At 31.8% G+C, this 21,024-nt stretch overlaps 1 protein-coding gene across 5 annotated transcripts in view; it reads left to right on the top strand.

Annotated features, from left to right (window-relative positions):
* The window catches only part of LOC127734525 (5-hydroxytryptamine receptor 4-like), a 73,583-nt gene that overhangs the window by 44,466 nt on the left and 8,093 nt on the right, over positions 1–21,024 (top strand). For 4 of the 5 annotated variants that reach the window (XM_052244443.1, XM_052244441.1, XM_052244442.1 and 1 more), the window contains one exon: positions 13,724–13,783. The gene's annotated coding sequence lies outside the window, so the exon portion shown is untranslated. Of the gene's footprint in view, positions 1–1,204; positions 1,390–13,723; positions 13,784–21,024 lie in introns of those variants that run through there. The other variant, XM_052244444.1, reaches the window with a different exon arrangement.

Here is a 21,024-nt window from a genome sequence, read left to right as displayed (position 1 = left end):
AAAAAAATATAATATAAAAATACATATTATGAGTATTTGTGTGTATGTGTTGAACGTAGACAGCAACCAAACAAATTTTTTTTAATAAAAATATAAGGCCTCCCTGCATGCAGTGTTTAAAACATTTTTGGTTAGATGTGTATATTATGTGAGCTTTTTATCGATGTAAGGAGAGTTAAAATCACAAATTTATAAAGGTGTCTTGCAATGCCCTGGTTTTTTTGGGGCTTTAGTGACATGTTAGTAGTTCAAGCTTGATACCTCTGACGCCATCTTACGTGGTTTCAAGAGTTTCAAGAGTTTAATTACCTTTCAAAAACATAGAACCATCGTGTATACTAGTACTTTGTTTAAAAAGGTATACCCAATATTGCCCATGCATTTGTTTTATTTAGAGGGACTGGATGAAAAAAGGAAAGGTGATGCAACAAAATCGAATTTGAATGTCAAAGAATCTAAATGACATACTTTAAAAAGATGTTTCGACAATTTTGATTAATGTGCAAAAAGTTTTTGAGCGTTATGCATATACGTTTCATACAATATTGGATGCTCCACATGTTTGATTAAATTCTCCATTGAAAACCATCCATATTCAGAATGAATTAATTTGAATTTAATCATAATGGGTAGCTTTACATTCAATAGAATTATTTGTCTTAGTTGCAATGTCCTTCTTAATAATTTTTGTTTTCATTTCTCACAATGAACGGAACACATTCTCTCTGAAAATTGTGAGAGTGCAGTTTATAATCCTTTGTAAAATTAAATCAGCAGTTACATGAACACAAAACCATCGACATCGTGTTGGAAGAAAACATAAAACTATGATATCAGTCTTTTTATAACCAGTACTTTTGAATTGAACTATCTGATATATTCTATGATAAAAGTATAGTTTTTAAATTATTCTACTATCTGCAAATATATCTAAAAGATCAGTGAATCGTGGTCCTAGTGAGGAAATTTGTAGTAATGATTTTTTTTCCATTGATTAAAGACATAAAACTTAGTCGTATATATAATTTAGGTATTACAAAAGAATGAGTATGCTTGAATAACTTTCTTACCTACACTTGATAAACTGAGCTTGTTACTTATTTATTGAGATCTATAATTGGAGATCCTTGGTTTATCTACCGAGCGATATCGTAATAGCAGTGTCACTTGGTGTTAAAATAGTGTAGTTATTTTACCAGGAAGCTTAAATACAGTTGCTTCTTTCTAATTTCCTTTCAAGGTGTTGTATGTCTTCCTGGATAAGACTTTATCTACTACATTTATGATTATATTAGTTAAAGGATAATAAGAACATTGCAATGACTTGACATGGTTTCCGTATTCTCATTATTTTATATTAGGAATAATTTTAAATATTGGAAGTTTCAGGTAAGGCAATATATATCAATCATATTTGTTGATAATTAATTGACTTGGGACGAGAAAATGGGGTAGTACCTTCTTTGACATGCTACTCACAATATGTAGCAGAAAATAGATTAGAATCCATAAACGTGAAGAAAGATTTGTTTCAATCGATCTCCTTCATTGTTTATTTTTTTAAAACAAAAAATTCTTTATGGTACTTTTTTAAAAACAACAAATTCTTTATGGTACTTTTTTAAAAACAACAAATTCTTTATGGTACTATCTAGTTGTTAACAACAGTATCTTAAATAGTACAACCATCCTATATAGGCTTATCCCTTCTGTGTTTTACGGAATGTAAGAAGATACAAAGGGGTCAATAGAAATAGTAGTGGCACCCCTCGGTTTGCTTGTGGCATAGTAGTGCAATCCCTGGTGTTGCTTGTGCATGGCATGTAAAGGAAAATAAGAATATACGGCACCAACATTTCTGCACCAGATGCGCATTTTGACAATAAATGTCTGTTCAGTGATGCTCGAGGCCAAAATGTTAGAAAACCCAAAACCTAAAAAAAACGTTGAAGAGCAGTTATAACCGAAAAGGACCAAAATATAGCCAAAGTGGACAAGTAATTAGAACTACACCTATGGGAGATACATTCCTTAATTTCAAAAGATTTATAGCATATCCTTCATTTATCTGTATACAAACATGCAACAGACATTAAATCCAGAATTTGACCATGTGCGTTGACAAAGTTAACATGTCCTGCTATATATTGCTGTATTCATTATCCACGATAGAATCTTAAAAGCACATCCAGGAGTAATTGACATAATACAGTGCAAATCTAAGGTCTCTGTAAAACAAAGTTTAGGTGCATTTTTAGAAAATATAGGGCTTCTGTTTTGGTCGGATTTAAAATATTTATTTCACTGTAAATTTATAAATTTTTAATTTATTTTGTTAAACGAAGGTTGCAAGTTTTTTTTCTGCAAAGTTGACCTTAAAGGCGTTTAACTGTTCTATTTAAGTCGTTTTTGTTATGATGCTCTGAAACTTTTTATTTGTTTTGATTCCCAAAGTTTTGGTCTCGAGCTTAACACGTGAATGTAATTCCAGAGACAATTGCCGTCCATTTTTAAGTTTTCGTTCATTTAATGAGTGTTTATTAAAGATGAAAAATAATCATATAGCAACTTAATCGGTTCATCAATATTTTGAATATCTTTAAATGATCTCACGATATTAGTTTTATTTGTCTGATAAAATCACAAGTTTATTAAACACGTGCTTCTTCGTTTAAAAAACAAACATTTAATTAAATTAAAGAACTTCTCTAATTTGTATTGAAGGAAAATAAAGTTTGCTTATCATACTACCACACACGAGATATCACGCTTGATAATAGAAATTTATTTAAAACAGGTGTAAGTGTTAATTCCTTTCAAACAAGGCGTTAACGTGTGAAGTACTATATACTTAGATACTTCCCGTTTGTACTGTATTAGTATGATAATTATATCTGTGAGAAAAGTTGCATATGAATACGGCTTACTCATTTTAAATGCTAGTAAATTGACGTTTTATGTCTATAGCGTAAAGTTACCTGTTTATATTTGATACTAAAGGAAATATCGTTGTTTAGTGTGTTTGGTTTTAAAATATTGAAATAAATCCTTAATGTAAAGAATAAAGAACATGTCACCATTTAATTCTTTCGACAAGCCACTTCACGTATTTATATTGAATTTATATATTTTAGTATTTTTGACATGGTAGCCAACCTTGATAAAAGAATGCCACTTAAATGTATTGCGTGATGACTAGGAATTCCTATCTTCATTAAAAATCCTCCAGTTACATATTTTGCGGGGTCTATTTTTACTATAAAGTATATATTGAACTATGAATGCCAAGCTTCTTACTTATTAACTTTTGGTATTTGTAATTCTACCATTAGATCGCATCAAAATGCCACTGATTTTATGTAATATTAATCTTTTTTTCTACTTTTACTAACACTCAATTCTGTTTGAAGTTAGCTTAGCTGTCATTTTTACTAAGTCGTTTTAAATTGTCATCTTCAAACTTCAAATGAGTTTCATGATCAGCATTGTCTAGTTTTAAATTGTAAGTTATTTACATGCAGTCTTAAAAAAATAGTTGATTTCTGATGAATATTTGTCCTAATCACATCAGTCTGTATGCTTATATGCCACTAGATGCTACACGATAGAGTCATTGGACTTTTGTCTCCTCTCGATTCCTGTGACAACCTCAAACTATCATACACCCTACAAAAATGATTAAAATTTTATGCAGCCGAGAAATTATCTCATTCCTCTAAATTTATACCCTAAATGCCTCATTTCTTATAACAGATTACGTATCATGAAGCACAACAACAAAATTAAAAAAATACAAATAAGTAAATAACGATCTTATTTATTTAATGTACTCGCAGTTACTGAAAATTAGTTCAAAGCTTAATTTCAACTGATAAAATAACATGATTTCTCATACTGATTTCTGCCGAAGGTTCTCTCAACTCGCTGCCATGTTTTAGTTTATAAGAACAAAATCAATATTTATAGTACCGGTGAAGACATTGAAAGAGCTTTTAAAAACTCAATATGTACAATATGTTTACATGGATCGTATCTAAACTTACGGGCTTTTTAAACAATATTACCGTTAATATTAGAATGCGATATCCATTTGAAATAAGGTTTCTACAGATACAGCTAAACTTTCAAACCAAGTTTTTCTATGTATGAAAGAATTTAGCAACGGTTTAACTTATTTGTGAAAATACCCTGACTAGATAATTTTATAACAATACACAGTTATGCAGACATATCTCCAGCGTCGTTAAAAAAGAGCAACTGACGTTGCGAATTCAATTGTTAGGCCAAGCTAGTGTAGCCCGTGTTTTATTGAAATTAGAACGCATGCTTTGTTAATTTATAATGCGAATGAAGAGGGTCATGCTGGAAATAACATTGTCGTTTAAAAGATACTTTTACATCGAAACTCTTGTGTCATGCATGCTCTGTGCTATCATATTTATCCCGGCTTTTATGAAAGAAGGCTAACAATTGTTTTGCACGTAAAGATTTGTTCCGGTCTTAATGGTTTACCAATCTTAGATTTTCAAAAAATGAACGACTAACATATTGAAAAAAATAGGTCACAGTTTTCGTGAAAGTAGACATTCAAAGCAAACCTTTTTTGTGTACTGTATGCACTTAGAGAAACTTCTGCTTTTGTATTTTATTTGTTAGTCCTGCATGGATCTCTTATTTTTACAAACTTCCTCATTAATACGTAGACATATACTGAAGTCAATACGAAAATCGTAAGTCCATGGCCTGGTACAGACACAGTAAAAATAATTGAGAATCGCATGAACTCTGAAACTTTTGCGTAGGAACATTGTGTCTGTCTTTCTTCTACTGCTGTTTTTTTGTTATTGCACCATTGGTATCTTCTTTATTTTTTAAGTCGACACGCTAAAGATCTCTTGTTTTACAACACTAAACTCATATCCCGTATATTTTGTCCCAGAAACATGCCGAAACCGTTATCAAATCAAAATGGGCATGTTGGATTCTATGTGACAATAAAAAGTCTATAATAGAAAATTGAGACGCCCGAACAATCCAAAAATGTGCGATGGCTATCAAACAAGTTATGACGTTGTGAAAATAGTCGTTTCTTCCTTATAACCATTTTGAAGAAAATTATATGTTTTCCTGGAATTACCTTCACCAGGAACGCTCAAACCCATAAAGTTTAAAGCCCCGGATGTATCAACTTTATCAACGGAAAATTAAAAAAGCTTTGTTAAAAATTTTATCAGTAACAAAGTTCTGACTACTGAGTTGATGATACCCTCGGGGACTAACAGTTCATCATCAGTGGTATCGACATATTGCTGGTAAATGAAGCCGAATTTAGTATGGTCAACTTGACTTAATGAAGTTGGAACCTTAGTTTCTTAATAATTTCATAATTTATCAACGGAAAATTAAAGAAAAGTTTGTTAAAATCTTGCCAGTAACAAAGTACTTACTACTGAATTGATGATACCGTCAGAGATCAACAGTCCATGCACCAGCAGTGGTATCGACCCAGAGCTGGTAAACCAAAATAACATTTTATTAATTTCTTGCGTCCGAAGCGAACAATTGCTAATAAATTTTAAAAAGTTCTTTTTGTGATTTTGGATAATCGGCTCGACCTACCTACACATGACTGCAACCGTTGCTATAATATAAAATGTAGCAAACTATTAAATCAATTGATAGGAGAATTTTTAGATATATATAAGAAATATAAATGAGCTTTATTTGGTTGACGATGTATATGATTTTGCAAAAATGGCAAGTAAACGATTTCTTAAGCGACTTATATCAAGTGCATAGATTAATATTAATCAAGCTATTATTTTCTTTTTTTATTTTATTTTTCTTTACCTGAAGCCTTTTTCAATCTTCGTTTTTATCTTCTTTTTCATTAGGAATTGTCCATTTATTTATAATGAATGCAAACGTAGGTTATCTACAGTTTAATGTCTGTCTCTCTTGTTTGTCTTTCTATGGTTATGACATTAAGGTATATAATAGACATGCCATATTCTTTTTGATTTGATTAATTTCCCTTTTTAAGAATGGTCTAGTGAAATAACGGTACATGTTCGGCTTAGTTTATGATATTTGCCTTTTACATCGTTTTTCAACGTTAAATGCAAATTCTTATAAACTGAATCATAATATGCTTTTTTGTCGAGCATGCGACATTTATGTGGCGAAAGCGAGACATAGCGATCCTAGATTCCTTCGGCGGCGTCGGCGGCGTCAACATTTAGGTTCAGTCTGTGGTTAAAGTTTTTTTTAGGTATCAATAACTTTGTCAAACCTTCATGGAATTTTATGAAATTTGGACAGAAGCTTGTTTATGACCAAAATACAGCATCCAGAGCAAAATTTTGAAAATATTTATTTTCATATTTCCATATTTTACTGATAAATGGACTTAGTTTTTTTACAGTTAACAAGTACATACAGTCTGGGGTTTGTTACACCTCAAATACTTTGTTAAACCTTAACATAATGTTATGAAACTTTGGCAAAAGCTTTTTTCTGATTAAGTGATAATGTCTGAAGTAAACTTTTGAAAATATATTTTCATTCAGTATTTTTCTGATAGATGGGCTTAGCTTTTTACAGTTAACATTTACAGACATTATGGGATTAAATTTTTTGAACCTTCATGGATTTTTATGAAACTTGGACAGAAGCTAATCTTCAAGACCAAAAAATAGCATCTGAAGAAAAAGTGTGTTTTTTTTAAATTCTGTATTTTACTGATAAATGGACTCACTTTTTAAGTCAACATTACACTTTTAAAATGACAGCAGCAATTGTAGACGAGACACAGGGTTCCGCGGAACCCCTTTACGAATTTTTGTTATTTTAGTTTTTATTGGCCGACTGATGATACTGGTCACTCGTTAAAAAAAAAGGACTGTTTGATAAAAAAAAAAATATTTGCGTCACTGTCTAGCTTATGTTTCATATCATATTATCTCTTGCCACGCTTATGAAAAGCTTAACAAGTAAAACGAATTAATCGACAAGGATCATAACATAACATTTTTTCGCGAAACCAGGTATGTTTTCCCAATGTGATTGAAAGATAGTACAAAAGAGATGATCTTAGTATTCTTATATTTGGTAAACCTATAATATGAAGGAACGTGGACCATTTTATGAAAAATGAGCCTTCCTCAAGTCTGTCTTCAATATTATATGATAATGTAACTGTATCGGCCTATATGAATTAATTCCGAAAGTATTAATTTTTACACTTTTCTTTTTGTCATGAGGGTGGATTTATTGTCTAGTTTTCTCGGCAAATCAATCGCGGCGTCGTCTCGACGATCTTTAGGTTTTTCGCAGTCAGTATATGATTTGTCGGACTGTTTTTTAGTCATACGCGTTGAAGGATACCTATGGAAAATACAGTTTGTGTTTCATGTCTCCCTTGCTATTTGAATATCATAGCATTTTCTCTTTCTCACTATCATACTTTCTCGCTTGACGACGATGAGTGGAGTTTTTTTACGCTTGATAATTGTGTTACTTCTTTTTATGCGTAAAATATCCCACTTAACGTTAAAAGGAAAATGTTGTTTATGGTTTAAAGTTCGCCTTGATGCTGATCTGACTTTAAAATCAATATAAAAAGCATGATATCTGTATTCGGTTGGTGCTCTGTGTTGTTTTTGTAGCCATTTTCTTTTCCATATCTGTAAAAATTGATTTTTTATTACAAGCATATCTTTATAACTCGTTTGTCTAGATATGTATTTGTTGGCTTTTTCTGAAGGCGCTTCAAAGCATCTTAATACAATATCTTCCTGAATTCTAGCGACTGCAGTGATATTTTAAGTAGAAACGTTGGAAAACAATAGCTTCTGGTTACATTATAAATTTCTTCGTTAATTCTTAAAAATTAACAAAATTGCGCTTTTTCGTTTTTTTGTTTTGTTTTTTTTTTTGTTTACTTGGATTGTTGAAAAACGGTTTTCGAAAGCCTACCAACTAAATATATGACGAAGGCTTTTATATAGGGTTTTAAACTATTTCTTCGTCTTATCTTTGGAAGATATCTATTTCATTAATTACACTTTATACTTAAAAAAGACGTCGACATGGCACTTTATTTAAATCAGTTCTCGTTTTGCATAAATGGAGAATTGCAATATATTTCATGATAGGTAGCTTGGGAAAATTGTAATAAAGGACACCATTTATTTTCATGATTCATCATATTTACGGCTACCAGTGTCATGACAGGGATAGTGGATCTGTAATTTTGCACGTCTCTGGTGTAAACTTAAGATCTATCATTAGGACCAAAATTCATATTCGAGATATTATCACAGATTTATGTATAAATCCGTAGTTTGATTCATGTAAAAAATGTAAATATTCACATCCCAGCAATAGAGTAATGAATTCGTATAGTTGTAAATTATGAAGGGCTCTTTCATCGAGTGTTGTAACGGGTGTGAACTGTTAATTCTATACATGATTAACTTAACCATCAGCACACTGTGGATCATATACTGACATAGCTTTGACGATTTCCCATCAATATTCAAAGAAATTTAATTGAAAGGTTATTGAGTAAGAACAACGCTTTATAGTTAGTGTAAAAACTATCCCATTTTTCAATTGTTAATGTATTACTGTATGGAATTAAAGTACTTCGAATGTTATGTAATATACTTTAATGGATTTGAACTTGAGTAGTAGCGTTAAAGTATAAACTTTGCTGTGGTTTAAAAAAAAACTTTCTCTGCGAAAGTAGCAGAATTTAACCTTCATATAGTTTTTTTTATCAAAGCACAAGGCTCCATCTTGAAACCCCTTTCAAACCCTTTAAATTTGCTGAATTGATTAATTGTGTTATGCAATTGATAAATGAATAGGATCGCACAGCCTTCTCGCTATAGTGCAGTAATAGCCTTAAAAATTACTCATGTATATATATATACGAATAGAAAAATACAAATTAAAACATGCCGTTCTTTCACGTTTATCCCCTCGCATTCTGTATGTACCTGTCCCAAAGTAAGGTGACAGTAGTTTACCTATGTTCAAATTTCGCAAGTCGACTAGGAAGAGACAATTCAAGGTCACGCGTAAAAACTTAGGGAATCGCACGAACTCCAAAAGGAGAGAGACCTGGTGCGTCGGCAGAATAAGAATCTCCTATAGGGATGTGTTCAATATCATAGCTGCTACGTAGGGCTACGTAGATTTCAACTACTGAACGTATAGCTAGCCTAGTCGCTAAGTAGATCTAGATAGCATAAAAAATCCATGCTATCTAGAGAATCCAAAATGGCGTCGGATAGGATATTGTTAATGACGTCAATTGGATAGTCTAGCTACGTACCATATCGTTCAACATAGATAGACATCTAAGACGTAGCGGCAATGCTAGCTGCTACGATATTGAACGCAACCCTGCTATGCATACATCGTCCGCCATGCGAATTCACTCTCAGTTAAAATGTCACAATCGGGAATAGGACACAACCAGTAGAATTACAGATCAGACGACTATAGCGATATCCAAGTCAGCCTTCAGTGGTTGTAGTTTGTTGGTGTATATCGTATTTGTTTTTCGTTTATTGTTTGTTTAGATAAATCATACCGTTAGTTTTCTCGTTTGAATTGTTTTTGATTTGCCATGTTGGGGCCTCCTTTTCTAACCTGCTATGCTGTATGGGTTTTGCTCCTTGTTAAAGCCCTTACGGTGGCGTATAGTTGATCATTTCCATGTCATTTAGTCTCTGATGCAAATTTGTTTCGATGGCAGTCATATAACATCTCCTTGTTTTCATCTTGTTTCGTTTTCGGTAAGGCTGTCGCTTATATTTTAGTATCAATAGTAAGCTCATAAATAATGGCCGAAGTGAGCCGACAAAAATACTATTTAAAACTTGTATAGTACTCTGTACAGAAAGTTTGTACATTGTACTATCTTGATGTTTTACTTCCGGATAAAAAAAAAGTACTCTGTACAGAAATGTTTGTACATAGTACTATCTTGTTGTTTTACTTCCGGATAAAAAAATAGTACTCTGTACAGAAAGTTTGTACATAGTACAAGTTGTTTTACTTCCGGGTTAAAAGATAGTACTCTGTACAGAAAGTTTGTACATAGTACAACAAGTTTTTTTTACTTCCGGGTAAAAAGATAGTACTCTGTACAGAAAGTTTGTACATAATACTATCTTGTTGTTTTACTTCCGGGTAAAAAGATAGTACTCTGTACAGACAAGTTTGTACAGAGTACTATCTTTTTATTGGATCAGGAAGTACATAACAGCCATTATTATATTAGTTTTTCTTCCTTTTAAAAATGTTTTAAACTGTACAGAAAGTGTGTGTTCCTAGTTATCATTGTTTTTTATGAATTAAACACAAACCATTTGATTTATTATTAAAAATAGAAATGATATGTGTAATGAGACAAAATATGTATAAGCTCCGTGTTGAAGACCGTACTTTGACCTATAATGGTTTACTTTTATAAATTTTGACTTGGATGGAGAGTTGTCTCATTGGCACTCATACCACATCTTCTTATATCTATAAAATTTGAAAAAAAGTCAATGTTTTTCTTAGAAAAGTGACAAATAACATTTGTTTTTGTTAATATAAAACACCCATGCAACCACGCACCCCATATTGCCTAAAAGGACCCGACACTACTTAAGTGTTTCGGCAGTTAAAGCTTGGGAAGGTCATCTTAAGATGCATTATTTTAATATAATCAAATATGAAAATTATTCATGTATTGAGATATATTGATATTTTAATTTTTTGTCAATAGATCTAGAAATTATGACAGGTCTGCCATCATCAGGGTTCCAACTGTCAATTTTATGTTAAAGTCTTTAACTTTGATCTACAAAGCATATTTCCTACACTTTTATGTTTACTATACGCAACTCTTGGTGCAACACTGAATATTTGTATACAATCTTCGTCAAACTGTAATAATTAAGGTAGCACAATACAAAGATTTTTTTTACTTCCAATCTCCAACCTTTAAAATGCTATTACTTTCTTAAAACTGCATATAAGTTAATAAAAGAGGTATATATAGATAGATAAAAGATTAATCTTTTAAATGAATGCAATATTTTTGTTATGCAATCATTATGTAATCAATTATTATGCAATTAATGGCAAAATCTTGGTCAGTTCACTTGAATGAATTTAGTTCTATCATTTCTATAACTATACAGAAAATTTTAACGAAATCTTAATCAACACAGCAGGAGCTACAAAAGAGTGTCTCAAATTATCGGTATCGTATTCCATTCTCTCATAAATCTGTAATTAGTGTAAACATCCTAACCACATAAAAGTAGATAATGTTTGATTATGTGTAAAATTTGATCTATACATTCTATCCAAAATCTGAGACACCCTTTTGTAGATAATGGCTTTAGGAACAACATTTTATAAAATCGACCCTCTCGGGGTATCCATGAAAAAGCTAATTTCAATTGAAAGTGGAAATTTCTTGTAACATTTTGTAGACACAGTTAACATTATAATATATTACATAATTGTTGTATAATACTAACATTGCATTAATTTGAAAGAGTAATCTGTTAGCTATCCATAAATACCACTTTGATAAATTTTCAAGCATTATAAAGAAAGTTACAGTATTTTAAAACTGGGGAATTGGAGGTATAGAATCTTTGTATTGTGCTACCTTAAATGCCTGTGTTTCAAGATACGTTCTTTTATTTTACGTATATATTGGTTATACTTAGTTATTAAAACTAACGGAGTATATTCTTTTCCTTTCGATTTGTTTTGCTGTAATAATTCAGTACGGTCAGTTGATAAAGCATCAGTAATACTATCATCTATTTCGACGATATCATAACCCCTATCTAATAATTTCACTTGAAATTAGTTAAGATTGTTTATTAATTTGTTGTGGTCACTTGTGTTTCTAATTTGCCGTATTGCTTCACTTTTAATAAATCCGCAGAATACATGCTGTGAGTGACAGCAATTTCTATGCAGATACAGATAAGAATTTGTTTCTTTAAAATGTATTTCAAGGTCAAGAATGCCATGTGTTGTAAATCTTCGACCTTAACTTACATCAACATCTAAGAACGACATTTTATTGTTAGAGATTTCATAGGTGAACTTTAATAAGGGGTTATAATTATTTGCTAGACGAATTAATTCTGTAATTTCATCTGATGTTCCATCATATATTATGAATCCATCGTCCCTATATCTGTAACTTTCTGTACAGAGTATTTTTTAGGTTCACATTGGGTGATTCTCTTAGCTACGTGCCTTTGTTGAGCTCACATTGGGTGGCTCATTGTGAGCTCAACAAAGGCTCTATCTTTTTATCCAGAGTTAAAACAACTTGTTGTACTATGTACCAACTTTCTGTACAGAGTACTATCTTTTTATCCGGAAGTAAAACAACAAGATAGTACTATGTACAAACTTTCTGTACAGAGTACTATCTTTTTATACGGAAGTAAAACAACAAGATAGTACTATGTACAAACATTCTGTACAGAGTACTATCTTTTTATCCGGAAGTAAAACAACAAGATAGTACTACGTACAAACTTTCTGTACAAAGTACGATTCAAGTTTTAAATAGTATTTTTGTCGGCTCACTTCGGCCATCGTATTACGACATAAAAGCTTTCGCTATCCTTGCATTTGTTTGCAGTTTTAACTGAGATGTAAAAAGCTTGAAGACCTCTGCAAATCAGAAATCTGACATGAAATGATCTCAAACAGACTTATGTCTTGTTATCTCTGACAATCTGACGAATATTGATCGATACATTCATAATACTTTATGTTTCAAGAGGTGAAAAAACTTTACACCTTCTCAGGCGGTGCTGCATACCAGAAGAATGATCGGTTATAAAAGTACAGATATCCTTTTGTTTCTACACTATTTATTTTCCATCATAACCTTTGAGTTTTATATTGTAACGTCTATTATTTCTCTAATATTCAGATATTGTATTGTTTCTACCTCATTACTTCCATTGTTTCTGGTGGCTGTCTCCTTGTTTCCCTTTGAATACTATATTGGTTTTAAATTGCTTTAATTAGTTTGACGATTTTAATAAGGTTGTCCTTTTTATTAGATACCCCTTTGATCTTTAACAAAAAAATACTGAATAATTTATCACAACGTATCATCTTTTCAGGGTCCGTTTAACTCGTTTGAAGATATTTATGGAATACGTTCGCAAATATCTAAGCGGACATGACATTATATATATTTTTCACTTTAATTGTTTATCGAAAATAAAAGGTCAGACTGTGAAAATAGTATTTTGGAAAAAATATAAACCTGTATATGATCAATAGATAGTGATTGTCGTTTCCTAAACGTCCAGTATCCTATACCAAAACATATTCGCCATTAGAACGGTCCACGTGTTCTGAAATGAAGTGTACTTGGGAAATCCCGGAGCTTTGGTGTGATTATAAAACAAAGAATATATTTGATGTGAAAATGTTAGTTGGAAATCCAGTTAAATGATATAAGCAATGAAGATTCCTAAACATCCAAATCAACTCCTCCACCTTTTTGTTGATAATAGATTGAGTACATCTAGACTGTGACATGTTTTCAGTCTGTTAACATGTTAAACTGTTTGGCAGACTGAAATATTTACATTCTTACACGAGAATTAGCTATGGAAAAAACTTGTGCAGAAGTCATAATTATCACAATGTTTTATTACAGAATATGAGAAATGAAGACGTAACGTCAATTCTGTGCCAGGAATTCGTCTAATACTTAGAGGTAAGTAAGTTATTTTTGTGCCTATTGGCGAGAAAGAAAGCCCACGGATATATACACAGTAGTTATATAAAGAACACATCAGTTGATACCTTATTACTTTGGAATGTTATACAAAGAACATATTCTGTATAGGTCAAGACGTTAATCGGGTCCTTGGGTGATACGGGTAGGATTTTTTTTATTGGATTTGATCATTTTATAAATAGTCTGGTAAATTCGGTCGGTAGGTTATTCAACCTTTGATCGTGTAAAAATAAGATGAATGTGGTATGGTTGCCAATGAGACAACTAGCCACCTGTATTTTACACTACTCGAAAGCCTCATTGCTGGAAAAGAATTGGATATTTAGTAACCAAACACCAAAAAAAATGTAATTTGTGAGAAACGAGCGTTTAAAAATTATGTCTGATCTGGTAAATTTTCAAAATAATTTATGACTAAAATCCAAAATACGTTTCGGTCATGTATATAAAAGTCACATTCCAGCGTCTCTTTGGCATAGAAAATATCGAGCATAAACCCTGTATTAAGGAAAATATACACTGAACTACAAGAAAAGAAATGCAACGAAAAATAAACTTCAAAGATACAGAATGTATATAAAATTAAGCAAAACTAACTTGCTTTTAAATATTGTTTGATGAAAACGTTGCTTGTGGTGAAGGTTTCCAAATTATCATATATCTGTCCCTCGTTTTTACTCAAACAGATCTAATTTACTTGTTCATACGTTAACAGAAATCATGGATCATAAAGTTACATAGAAATTACTATCTTCTCTCCTTTAATTACCAAAAAGAAAAATTCGTTTGAAGATTTTATCAATTAGTTTCCAATTTAGAAAAACATAAAGATATATATTGTATCAAAGATCAAAGAAGCTATAACTGGAAGTATAGTCAATTAATGGTAAACACAAAAAAATAATAGGGAATTAAAAAGATAGAAGAAAGTATTCGATCATATTTCTTGGGACTATATTTTTATGACCCTGATCATTTCAAATAGATGAATACTGAGTAACATTTTGAATCGATCCAGTCTTAAAGCGAAAAGAGATAAATTTCTAAAACAGTTTTTTGAAATTGATATTCATCTTTATGAGTGCTTATTACAAATTTATATATTTTAAGTAATTTAAATTAACATGTCTTGATACTTGTTATCCTCGTGTAGTGATTTGTATAGGGAAATATTTACAAATTTGTAATTGTATAATTCCATGTCAAATATCAATTAGGATTTGTCATTTGCATAATCAAAAGATAAAGTAGGCGATTAACAAAATAAATATGTACGATCATAATGGTCAAAAAACAAAAATCACTGCATGTGAAATAGATTCGTGTGAATTTATACACATTTTGATAATTAAACTTAATTTCCCGAAAAGAAACTAGACATTCATGTTTTATCATCAGCATCTAGAAGGATGTAATACCAAACCATTGTTAGAGAAGCCATTTAAATTAAAACATTATTGAGATCTATGGATAATGCAGACATTATGTATTTATTAATAAAATGCATGGACTACATGCAGGTGTTCATATTACAAAATAGTTTGCACATTAGAAAATTATCATAAATATTGATTTTGATAGGTTGTTGTGTCATATAAGTACATTTCCCGCCTTCTTTATTAACATCCCCCTTTTTTTAAGTTTGAGGGATAAACATTAAATTTCATTTTGATGGTTGTCTCGTTGCCAATCATACCCCTTCTTATTTTTATATGTCTGTGTTCATGGAACTACACTTAAAGTAAAAATACTATTTACTGTAAAAGAATATCCTCCAACAACTAGAATGTCCAGAACGTCACAGAAGTAAATCATTTTTTATCCAGCTCAGTAAACATCTTCAATGATTTACTTTCTTAAAATGTTAACCTTTGTCCATGCTTGGTCCTAAAAGGGCAGTCGTAAGTGCTCTGCTGCTTTTATCTGTGTACGGATTTATATGACATTTGTATTGAAGCTTTTCGGGTAATCTGAAAATCGAATTTAAAAATGGAAGCAGGCCGGACTCTTTTTAGAGATGTAAGGAATTCAAAACAGTAAAAGTGACATCAACTGTTTTATTAGAAGCACATGAACATTTATTTATGACAAGTCACTAACAAAACACTAATGCCCTGATACAAAATAACCACTTTATATACAACAGTTCTTGTTTCATAAAAATAGTTAGTTTGTCGACTAATGCATTTGTTTTTAATTGGTATTTTAATGAGTTTATAAATGTCGTTTCCGTTTTGATAAGTAGTTTTTACGTATTGAAAAATGAGACAATTTCTTTTGATGTAAAGTTACACACGGGAAGATGATTCCGAACTTTACAAGGTCAATATGATATTGATAAAATAATAAGTTTAAATATCATAAGAGATTAAAGTTGAGATGCCTAATATCAAGCTGATTAACTGTAACGGTTATCTTAAATTAATTCTCTTGATGTATGTCTTTCTGTCAGAGCCCAGTATAAACAACTTCTTAATAAATAGAGCACTCAATTCGTTTTTCTATTAATTGCTGTCTTATTATTGTAAATGTGAACAAGTGCTTCTGCATCTCAGTTAAATTATCTTCTGTGTCTTACAAATCTTATATCTAGCTGTTATCAAACAAAGGTAAAACGTAAGAAGTCCGGCTTTGAACAAACAAATATAAGGTGTGAAAGTAGTCAGAACCCCAAAACTGAATAAAACGATAGCTGGAACAGGTACGTGATAGTATCATAGTAGGACCAGGTATATGGATAGTATCATAGTAGGACCAGGTATATGGATGTATCAGACAAGGACAAAGTACGTAATTGTATCGTAGAAGGACCAGGTATGTGATTGTGTCATAGTAGGACTAGGTAAAGGGATGTATCATAGTACGACGAGGTAAATGGATGTATCATAGTAAAGACCAAGTAAGAAGCTGTATCATAGTAGGACCAGGTAGATGAATGTATCATAAAAAAACTCATAATAGGACCACGTAGATGGATGTTTCATAGTAAAGACCAGGTACGTAGCTGTATCATAGTAGGACCATGTACATGATTGTATCTTAGTAGGACCATGTAGACGGACGTATTATAGTAGGACCACGTACATGATTGTATCTTAGTAGGACCATGTAGATGGATGTATCATAGTAGGACCAGGTACGTGATTGTATCTTAGTAGGACCAGGTAAATGGATGTATCATAGTAAAGACCAAGTAAGTAGCTGTATCATAGTAGGACCAGGTAGATGGATGTAGCATAAAAAAAATCATAATAGGACCACGTAGATGGATGTGTCATAGTAAATACCAGGTACGTAGCTGTATCATAGTAGGACCAAGTACATGATTGTATCTTTGTAGGACTATGTAGATGGATGTATCATAGTAGGACCAGGTAACTGATTGTATCTTAGTATGACCATGTAGATAGATGTATCATAGTAGGACCAGTTACGTGATTGTATCTTAGTAGATCCAGGTAAATGGGTGTATCATAGTAAGATCAAGTACGTTACTGTATCATAGGAGGACCAGGTAGATGGATGTTTCATAGTAGGACCAGGTAGATGGATGTATCATAGTAGGACAAGGTAAATGGATGTATCATAATAGAACCAAGTACGAAGCTGTATCATAAGTAGGAAAATGTAGATGGATACATCATAGTAGGACCATGTAGATGGATGTATCATAGTAGTACCAGGTATACAGATGTATCATAATAGGACCAGCTAAATTGATGTATCATAGTCGGACCTGATGGATGGATGTATCACGGTTGGACCAGGTAGATGAATGTATCATAGTAGGACCATGTAGATGGATGTGTCATAGTAGGACAAGGTAAATGTATGTATCATAGTAGGAACAAGTACGTAGCTGTGTCATTAGTTGGACCATGTAGATGGATATATCATAGTAGGACATGTAGATGGATGTATCATAATAGGACCTGCTAAAATGATGTATCATAGTCGGACCTGGTGGATGGATGTATCATAGTAGGACCAGACATGTGGATGTTTCAAAGTAGCACCTGTTAGATGATGTATGGTCCTACTACAATACATCCAAGTATCTGGTCATACTATGGTACATCCACGTATCTTGTCCTACTATGCTACATTTATGTATCTGGTCCTACTATGATACATATATGTATCTGGTCTTACTATGATTTATCAACGTTTCTGGTCCTACTATGATACATCCCCGTACCTGGTTCTGATATGATATATTCACCTAACTGGTTTTAATATGATAAATCCACGTACCTGGTAAAGTCATTCAACCGTGCGATTTCAAGGTTATCGTCAGTAATAATTGTCATGGTTAAGGACATCAACGATGTCAGACGTTAGTGGACAAATAAAAACTGATGAAAACTCATCAAAGATACAAAATGTTATATTTGGTACGCCGGTCGCGCGTTTTGTCGACATACGACTCATCTAAGGTACTCAAATCAAAAGATGTGATGGGCCAAATAAAAAACAAAGTAGATGAGCATTAAAAACCAGAATCTTCTGAAGAGTTGTGCCAAATACGGTTAAGACAATATATGTCTGAGGGTAGAACAACCTTAATGTTTAGGTTAATTTAACATTAAATACAGTAAATGTACAAAAAATAAATATATCAATGATATTCATGTCAACACAAAAGTACTGACTACTGGGCTGGCCGATACCTTCGGGGACGAAACGTCCATCAGAAGTGTTATCGCAAAGTGGTTGTAATAACTCATCAAAGATACCAAGCTTATTAGTTGGTACGCAAGACTCGCGTTTTGTCAAAATCAAATTCATTAGCAGCGCTCAAATAAAAACATTTGGAGGGTCAAATCAAATACGAAGTTGAAGAGCTTCAAAAACCGACAATTCAGAAGATTTGTGCCAAATACCCGCTGACAAAAAAATATCGAAGTCAGAGGATAATACATGCACATACCAGGTGAATCAAAAGCAATGCACGGCACAAGCCATATACGACTGAACAGTGAACACTTGAGTGTTAACTTTATGCAATATCAATACGAAAGGATTAACATATTCTGTTTCGTTATTTGTATTGGTCAGGATTCTAATACAGTAAACTTTATTCAGCTTGTATGGTTTGACATTTTGACTCCTTCAATTTGTTTTCTAAATCAAGAAAATTATCCACTAGAATAAGTATTATATATCCATTAAAAGGGTTCATTAAAGTGATAAAGGTTATTTTACAGGCTTTAGTTGATGTTTAACTCTATCTTCACACTAAAAACTTTCCACCAAGTCGTAAAAACTTACCAACAAGTCATAAGCACTACTTTGTTGACATGAAATAATTTATAAGGGCATTTTATGTGTATTTACGGCATGTTTATAAAAATTAAACTATTCGTAATGTAACACTAAAATTTGTCCTATCCTCAGACATAGATGACCCTATCCGTATTTGGCCCAACGTTTTGATTTATTTCAGTGCTCTTCAATTTTGTATTATATTTGGCCTTCTTATAGTTAAGTTTCAAGCACCACTCATGAGTCTGTTGTAAAGGAACAACTTCATGAGTCGATGGCACTAATTGTGGACGTTTCATCCCCGGGATTATTAGCAGCTCAGTAGTCAACACTTATGTGTTGACATGAAATGTTGATACGCTCATTTTTCGTTAATTTACAATTATAGAATGTTAAATTATTCGAAAAACTAAATTTTTTACCCCTATTTTTAAATAGATGGCCTTCACCGTATTTGGCACAACTTTCTGGAATGTATTATTTTCGATGCTCTTTAACTTCGTACTTGATTTGGGGTTCCAACTGTTTTGTTTCGAGAGCTACTGAGTCTTGTGTAAGCGTACACAATTTATAAGTTTGGAATCATTGATGAGTTTTTACACATAAATAAAGTCCGTAAAAAAACTTTTATTACATACTATACCTTTAAAATGCACCGAAAATTATGGACAGTAAAAATTTGATCAGCCCTCACAGAACTTGTAGAAATGTAGAACTATTTTCGGGTAAATACATGTATACATATTTTGTTTGTCATGACGCACACAAATGCTATAAGACTTAACATACACCATTGGAATTATTTTAGTTCAATAATTGCTCTCAAATCATTTAAGTGGCCTATTTATTATACTAAATATTTGTTTTCATTTCCATTATCGACAGAATTCAACATAAATAAGGTTATAGCAAATATGTAATTCCGCCTTAATTAAAATCTGAAAAAATTATGGTGCAATTTGATTAATAAATAAGATGATGGCATAATATTTTGTAAATTTTTGTCGTGATTATCAGTGTTTTCGGAAAAGCCACTTACAGCTATTGAAATTATTCTCGAAACCAGATTTGAATGCCAAACATAAAAGGGTTGTAATGCCTACATTGTACACAATTTTGAATTGTTATAATATTAATATTCATCTAAATATCCCCTATGTGAATACCATTTCTTGATTTTATTGCTTTTGCAATGTACGTCATACACTACTGCACGCACTGGTTTTTCTCTCTTCTTAATAATTATTTAATTAAATCATCAAATAATATTTTGTTTTTATTTTGTAACCTCCTTAACACTGATAGCTGTACCTATGTCGGTTTCAATTATGTAAAAAAAAACGTAAAGTCAAAATTTTGGATAAATACCATTTTTTTCCTCATAACAAGTCTTTGATATTTATAGCGATAAATCAAATCGTTTGCGCAATGTTTTCTTTGATTAGATTACAAAAAATGAATGATTTCCGTGTTCTACTCATAAATTATCCAACAATTAGTGTAAGACATATTTATGGAATAATATTTTTGTCTTCAGAAAATTTATTGTTTAAAGGAAAGTAAATGATGTTTCTAAAAAAAGTTTGTCTCGTAATAGTTATTTCTAATGTAAAGTGGCTTGTACTTTCAAGTGCCAAAATCTACATTAAGACGCACATGTACGTGATTAAAGAAAGTATTGCTCTATATAAGTTTGTATTGTCCTTTGTTTGCATTAAAATTGCTTTTTTTACAATTTGTTTGCTTATTGGTGTATATGTGTTTTGAATGCATCGCGTCTTCCTAATCATTAAATGATAGACGGCGGTGACTGTCCCTAAAATTAACTTTTCTGTGCCCTTTTTCCTCTAATTTTGTATGGTTTACCATCTTCTTGGCATCTATACCATATCTCCATGGTTGCTTTATTTTCGTCGTCCTGCCTAATTGTGAACTTGTCTTCCATCGGTATT

The sequence above is a fragment of the Mytilus californianus genome, unplaced genomic scaffold (genome assembly GCF_021869535.1).
Source record: "Mytilus californianus isolate M0D057914Y unplaced genomic scaffold, xbMytCali1.0.p SCAF_3, whole genome shotgun sequence".
Taxonomy (NCBI): domain Eukaryota; kingdom Metazoa; phylum Mollusca; class Bivalvia; order Mytilida; family Mytilidae; genus Mytilus; species Mytilus californianus.
Note: the sequence above shows the minus strand (reverse complement) of the source record. Positions and strands in the feature narration are given on the sequence as shown.